The sequence below is a fragment of the Salvelinus alpinus genome, chromosome 26, assembly GCF_045679555.1.
Source record: "Salvelinus alpinus chromosome 26, SLU_Salpinus.1, whole genome shotgun sequence".
In the NCBI taxonomy this organism is placed as follows: domain Eukaryota; kingdom Metazoa; phylum Chordata; class Actinopteri; order Salmoniformes; family Salmonidae; genus Salvelinus; species Salvelinus alpinus.
The window spans coordinates 46,483,024-46,491,305 of NC_092111.1; positions in this window are offsets into that span (position 1 = coordinate 46,483,024).

Consider the following 8,282-nt stretch of genomic DNA (forward strand, 5'->3'; position numbering starts at 1 on the left):
GTGTTGGAGTGCAGCTCTGACTACAACTAGCTGCCTAGTAGCTGACGTCTTACTCTAATTTGTATTTTATTTAACCTTTATTTAACTAGGCAAGTCAGTTAAGAACTAATTCTTATTTACAATGACGGCCTACCCCGGGCGAATCTGGGCCAATTGTGCGCCGCCCTATGAGCTCCCAATCACGGCCGGTTGTGATACAGCCTGGAATTGAACCAGGGTCTACACCGTTCACACGATATGGATGTAAATACCCTCAAATTAAAGCTGAAAGTCTATACTACTAGCTCATATTCGAGTTATAACTTCAACTCCAATATGCTGTGGTAGATAGCTAAAATAATAATAACTTGGTCAATGTCCAAATATGTATGGACCTGACTGTATATAGTGGACTACTTTTGACCAGGGCTCATAGTGTAGTAGTAGTGCCATAGGGAATAGGGTGCTATTTGGGATGCAGGTGAAAATACAGCTATAGGAAAAGGATTCTGATTATATAGATGAAAATACAGCTATAGGATAAGGATTCTGATTCTATAAATGAAAATACAGCTATAGGATAAGGAGTCTGATTCTATAAATGAAAATACAGCTATAGGATAAGGACAGCATTCTGATTCTGTAGATGAGTTCAGAGCTAAAGGATAAGGACAGCATTCTGATTCTGTAGATGAGTTCAGAGCTATAGGAAAAGGATTCTGATTCTATAGATGAGTTCAGAGTACTAGGATGGGGATAGATCAAGGATGGGCAACTGGTATTTTTTGCCCCCCTTTCGTAGGACCTCGGACTAAAAAAATAATTAAAAACATTTTTGGGGTGTGGACTCCGTCGGGGTCTCAAATTACTGTTGAGAGTTAGAATAGTAGAATACAGAAGCTGTAATTTCGAAGTTTGGTTGTGCGTCATTAGTTTTTCTCTTGTTATGTCAGATTGTAAGTTAGTCTTGCGGCCTTGAAGTAATCATGGTCGAAATACTGTCTGGAAGACCCCCATTGATTTTGTTAGTGTATCAGAGTTATTATGGGTGATTCCCCTTGCCACTTCATTGTAAACCAATTCGTTTTGGGGTTTTTGTTTTGTCTTGCCTTGCCTTACTCAACATGGAATCTTACTGGCTGGTTTGCGAGGCTTGCTTACAAGGGTCCATGCTGTTTCCTATCAGATAATAAATATATCCATGTTGTTTCCTATCAGATAATAAATATATCCATGTTGTTTCCTATCAGATAATAAATATATCCATGCTGTTTCCTATCAGATAATAAATATATCCATGCTGTTTCCTATCAGATAATAAATATATCCATGTTGTTTCCTATCAGATAATAAATCTATCCATGCTGTTTCCTATCAGATAATAAATATATCCATGTTGTTTCCTATCAGATAATAAATATATCCTTGTTGTTTCCTATCAGATAATAAATATATCCATGTTGTTTCCTATCAGATAATAAATATATCCATGTTATTTCCTATCAGATAATAAATATATCCATGTTGTTTCCTATCAGATAATAAATATATCCATGTTGTTTCCTATCAGATAATAAATATATCCATGTTGTTTCCTATCAGATAATAAATATATCCATGTTGTTTCCTATCAGATAATAAATATATCCATGTTGTTTCCTATCAGATAATAAATATATCCATGTTGTTTCCTATCAGATAATAAATATATCCATGTTGTTTCCTATCAGATAATAAATATATCCATGTTGTTTCCTATCAGATAATAAATATATCCATGTTATTTCCTATCAGATAATAAATATATCCATGTTGTTTCCTATCAGACAATAAATATATCCATGTTGTTTCCTATCAGATAATAAATATATCCATGTTGTTTCCTATCAGATAATAAATATATCCATGTTGTTTCCTATCAGATAATAAATATATCCATGTTGTTATATCCAGGTAGTGTAGGTTGTAGATCTGACTATAGTTGTAGATCTGACTGTAGTTGTAGATCTGGTTTGTAGTTGTAGATCTGGTTTGTAGTTATTGATAAGGGAATTTATATGCTTAAAGGTAATGATTAAAGAATTCCACCCTGAAACGTAACTATTAGTGATTATTAGTTTATGTAGCATGTATAATGAATGATTAAAGTACTAAACATAAGTCCAATAAGGTTTGGGAGAGAAATGTGTGTGTGTGTGTGTCTAAGAAAATACCGAGAACAATTCAACTGTGTTTGACCCGACCTGGCTAGAACTCTGAGAAACTTATGATAGGACAGGGAGTCCTTACAAGGTTCCTCTAATCTCGGGGGAATGGAACTGCCGGCTTGGTAGTGATAAACAGTGGATACAACTCACCTACTGATCGTGGTATGTATGTGTGTAGGATATCTACTGTTTGTGTGAAGGTATGTGCGTAAATAGGGAGTGAGTTATAAAATGGATGTCTTTGTATTATGGACTTCAGAATGTTCTCTGAATCAACTGTACGGACCTTTTGCATGAGCTGAGTCTTTGCCTAATTATTATTAAACCCAGGTCTCACAAACCTTGGGGATTGGTCAAAGCTTAAATAATTGTTAGTTATAATCATTGGGATTGAAAATTCTCATGACAGTTATAGATCTGGTTTGTAGTTATAGATCTGACTATAGTTGTAGACGGATTATAGTTGTAGACGGACTATAGTTATAGATCTGAATGTGGTTATAGATCTGATTTGTTTTTATAGATCTGACTGTAGTTGTAGATCTGGTTTGTAGTTATAGATCTGACTGTCGTTATAGATCTGAATGTGGTTATAGATCTGATTTGTTTTTATAGATCTGACTATAGTTGTAGATCTGGTTTGTAGTTATAGATCTGACTATAGTTGTAGACGGACTATAGTTGTAGACGGATTATAGTTGTAGACGGACTATAGTTATAGATCTGAATGTGGTTATAGATCTGATTTGTGTTTATAGAGCCGACTGTCGTTATAGATCTGGTTTGTAGTTATAGATCTGACTGTCGTTATAGATCTGGTTTGTAGTTATAGATCTGACTGTCGTTATAGATCTGAATGTGGTTATAGATCTGATTTGTGTTTATAGATCTGACTGTAGTTGTAGATCTGGTTTGTGGTTGTAGATCTGAATGCGGTTACAGATCTGGTTTGTAGTTATAGTTATAGATCGGACTGTAGTTGTAGATCTGACTATAGTTGTAGATCTGACTGTAGTTGTAGATCTGACTGTAGTTGTAGATCGGACTGTAGTTGTAGATCGGACTGTAGTTGTAGATCTGACTGTAGTTGTAGATCTGACTGTAGTTGTAGATCTGACTGTAGTTGTAGATCTGACTGTAGTTGTAGATCTGACTATAGTTGTAGATCTGACTGTAGTTGTAGATCTGACTATAGTTGTAGATCTGACTATAGTTATAGATCTGGCTGTAGTTGAAGGTCTGACTATAGTTATAGATCTGACTGTAGTTATAGATCTGGCGACAGTTGAAGGTCTGACTATAGTTATAGATCTGGTTTGTAGTTATAGATATGACAATGTTTAAGGTCACAGACAGACAGAAATATTTTCTCTGCACAGCCAAGGACATAGACAGAAGCTCTTCTCTTCCCCCATGTGGACAAAATGGGTAAGTCCTCAGTTACCCAGAGTATCTGAGCAACAGAGCAGAATTAACACATTGTTCATCAGAGGTAGGACCAGCCAAGTCCTAAGGGGTACTCAGGGTTTTCTAACGCTAACCAGACAATGCTGAAACGTCTATCCATGGGTGAGACAGTGCCACATTTTCATTTGTGCCGAAATCAAAATTAAATGAACGTTTTCTTGCTAATTCAGCAGGCTATGTTGTGAAATAGGCTTTTAGAACCACATAATGGATTTAATGTCTTCAATTAATTAATTTAATTAACCTCTTGGCAGGTTTGTTGTGGTGCCATATTCTTTCCAGTTTTCAATAATGGATTTAATGGTGCTCCGTGGGATGTTCAAAGTTTCTGATATTTTTTTTATAACCCAACCCTGCTCTGTACTTCTCCACAACTTTGTCCCTGACCTGTTTGGAGAGCTCCTTGGTCTTCATGGTGCAGCTTGCTTGGTGGTGCCCCTTGCTTAGTGGTGTTGCAGACTCTGGGGCCTTTCAGAGCAGGTGAATATATTCTGAGATCATGTGACAGATCACCTAGTGGTGTTGCAGACTAAAATTGAGCTTTTTAGCCATCAAGGAAAACGCTGTCTGACGCAAACCCAACACCTCTCATCACCCCGAGGACACCATCCCCACAGTGAAGCGTGGTGACAGTAACATGCTGTGGGTATGTTTTTTAATCGGCAGGGACTGGGAAACTGGTCAGAATTGAAGGAATGATGGATGGCGCTAAATACAGGGAAGTTCTTGAGAGAAACCTGTTTCAGTCTTCCAGAGATTTGAGACTGGGATGGAGGTTCACCTTCCCGCAGGACAATGACCCTGAGCATACTGCTAAAGCAACACTCGAGTGGTTTAAGGGGAAACATTTAAATGTCTTGGAATGGCCTAGTCAAAGCCCAGACCACAATCCAATTGAGAATCTGTGATGTGACTTAAAGATTGCTGTATACCAGCGGAACCCATCCAACTTGAAGGAGCTGGAGCAGTTTTGCCTTGAAGAATGGGTAAAAATCCCAGTGGCTAGATGTGCCAAGCTTATAGAGACATACCCCACGAGACTTGCAGCTGTAATTGCTGCAAAAGGTGGTTCTACAAAGTATTGACTTTGTTTGTCCGTGATGTGTACTCCGAGGAACTTAAAACTTTCCACCTTCTCAACTACTGTCCCGTCGATGTGGATGGGGAGCTGCTCACTCTGCTGTTTCCTGAAGTCCACGATCATCTCCTTTGTTTTGTTGACGTTGAGTGAGAGGTTATTTTCCTGACACCACACTCCGAGGTCCCTCACCTCCTCTCTGTAGGCTGTCTCGTCGTTGTTGGTAATCAAGCCTACCAGCGTAGTGTCATCTGCAAACTTGATGATTGAGTTGGAGGCGTGCACGGCCACGCAGTTGTGAGTGAACAGGGAGTACAGGAAGGGGCTGAGCACGCACCCTTGTGGGGCCCCAGTGTTGAGGATCAGCGGGGTGGAGATGTTGTTCCCTACCCTCACCACCTGGGGGCGACCCGTCAGAAAGTCCAGGACCCAGTTGCACAGGGCGGGGTCGAGACCCAGGGTCTCAAGCTTAATGATGAGTTTGGAGGGTATTATGGTGTTGAATTCTGAGCTGTAGTCAATGAAGAGCATTCTTACATAGGTATTTCTCTTGTCCAAATGGGATAGGGCAGTGTGATGGCGATTGTATCGTCTGTGGCCCTATTGGGGCGGTAAGCAAATTGGAGTGGGGCTAGGGTATCAGGTAAGGTGGAGGTGATATGATCTTTGACTAGTCTCTCAAAGAACTTCATGATGACAGAAGTGAGTTCTATGGGGCGATAGTCATTTAGTTCAGTTACCTTTGCTTTCTTGGGAACAGGAACAATGGTGGCCATCTTGAAGCATGTGGGGACAGCAGACTGGGATAGGGATTGATTGAATGTTCGTAAACACACCAGACAGCTGGTCTGCGCATGCTCTGAGGATGCGACTAGGGATGCTGTCTGGGCCGGCAGCCTTGCGAGGGTTAACACGTTTAAATGTCTCACGTCGAAGGAGAGCCCACATTCCTTGGGAGCCACGTCGGTACTCTATTATCTTCAAAGCAGGCAAAGATGTATAGCTTATCTGGGTGCAAGACGTCAGTGTTCGCAATGTGGCTGGTTTTCCTTTTGTAATCTGTGATTGACTGTAGACCCTGCCACATAAGTCTCGTGTCTGAGCCGTTGAATTGTGACTCTACTTTGTCTCTATACTGGCGCTTTGCTTGTTTGATTGCCTTGGAGGGAATAGTTACACTGTTTGTATTCAGTAATGTTTCCAGTCGCCTAGCCATGATTAAATGCCGTGGTTCGCGCTTTCAGTTTTGCGTGAATGCTGCAATCAATCCACAGTTTCTGGTTAGGGAAGGTTTTAATAGTCACAGTGAGTACAACATCTCCGATGCACTTCCTTATAAACTCGCTCACTGAGTCAGCGTATACATCAATGTTGTTGTCTGAGGTTACCCGGAACATATCCCGGTCCACGTGATCGAAGCAATCTTGAAGCGTGGAATCCGATTGGTCAGACCAGCGTTGGATAGACCTAAGCACGGGCGTGACCTGTGAGTTTCTGCCTTTAGCAGGGGAGCAACAAGATGGAGTCATGGTCAGATTTGCCGAAGGGAGGGCATGGGAGGGCTTTGTATTCATAATGGAAGTTAGAGTAGCAATGGTCCAGAATGCTCGTGTCGCGCATTCGTTATGCTGATAGAATTTAGGAAGCCTTGTTCTCAGATTAGCTTTGTTAAACTCCCCAGCTACAATAAATGCAGTCTCAGGATATATGGTTTCCAGTTTACATAGAGTCCAGAGAAGTTATTTCAGGGCCGTCGAGGTATCTGCTTGGGAGGGAATATACACAACTGTGATTATAATCGAAGAAAATTCTCTTGGTAGATAATGTGGTCGCATTTGATTGTAAGGAATTCTAGGTCAAGTGAACAAAAGGACTTGAGTTCCTGTATGTTGTTATAATTACACCATGAGTCGTTAATCATAAGGCATACACCCCCGCCTTTCTTCTTATCAGAGAGATGTTTGTTTCTGTCTGCGCAATGCATGAAGAAACTGGGTGGCTGTACCGACTCTGACAACATATCCCGAGTGAGCCATGTTTCCATGAAACAGAGAATGCTACAATCTCTGATGTCTCTCTGGCCCTAATTTCATCCACCTTCTATCTAGAGATTGGACATTGGTGAGTAATATGCTCGCAAGCGGTGGATGGTGTGCGCTCCATCTAATTCTGATCAATAGTCCGCTCCATCTGCCTCTGCTGTGGCGACCACGTTGTTTTGGGTCGGCCTCTGGGATAAGATCCCATGTCCAGAGTGGAGGTTTGAACAAAGGATCCGCTTCGGGAAAGTCGTATTCCTGCTCGTAATGTTGGTAAATTGACATCGCTTTTATATCCAGTAGTTCTTCCCGGCTGTATGTAATAACACTTGAGATTTTCTGGGCTAACAATGTAAGAAATAGTACACAAAAAAAATACATTAAAAAAAACGAATAACTGCATAGTTTCCTAAGGACCTGAAGCGAGGCGACCATCTCTGTCGGCGCCATCTTGTCAGAAGATAAAAGTGTTAAAAAAGTGTTAAACAAATCAAAATATTTTTTATATTTGGGATTCTTCAAAGTAGCCACCCTTTGCCTTGATGACAGCTTAGCATTCTCTCAACTAGCATCATGAGGTGGTCACCTGGAATGCATTTCAATTAACACGCGTGCCTTATTAAAAGGTCATTTGTGGAATTTCTTTCCTTCTTAATGCATTTGGCAGGTCTCTGCCATATCATGGCAAGAACAGCTCAAATAAGCAAAGAAAAACGACAGTCCATCATTACTTTAAGACATGAAGGTCAGTCATTCCGGAATATGTCAAGAACTTTGAAAGTTTCTTCAAGTGCAGTCGCAAAAACCAGCAAACACTAGAATGAAACTGGATCTCATGAGGACCACAACACAAGAATGGAAAACCCAGAAATATTTCTGCTGATGACGCTATGTTCATGAGAGTTGACTGCACCTCAGATTGCAGCCAAAATAAATGCTTCACAGAGTTCAAGTAACAGACAGCACTTATTATGCATGTGTGTCCTATGGTTTTTATATGACCAATCATAACTGAACAAGGCAGTTAACCCACTGTTCCTAGGCCGTCATTGTAAATAAGAATTTGTTACTGACTTGCCTAGTTAAATAAAGGTTGAAAAAAAAATATATATAAAAATATTGAGTGGTTCCAATGACGAATTTGATGCGAGCCACCTGTCCCTGGTGACTTTCTTCAGTAAAGATGGTTGACAAAACCTTACGGTGGAAGCAAATGTAAGTAATTATAACGTCATAATGAGTCAAGCAAAACATTTACAATTGAGAGGAATATGTTAATGTAGAGACAAACGATTGTGTATATGTTTTTTGTCATGAAGTTAATTTATGAAAATTGCTCTTTAGCAAGTTTATTTTCAGTCACATCCAATACCAGGTGTATCAAACTCCATTATTTGAATGATGCTGTGTCTGCATGTATGTATTACAATTATACACTTCAACAGTGTTTACTACTCTTGCTCCTGGGACATCAATGATTACACATTGTAACTATGCAATAGACTAGAAACA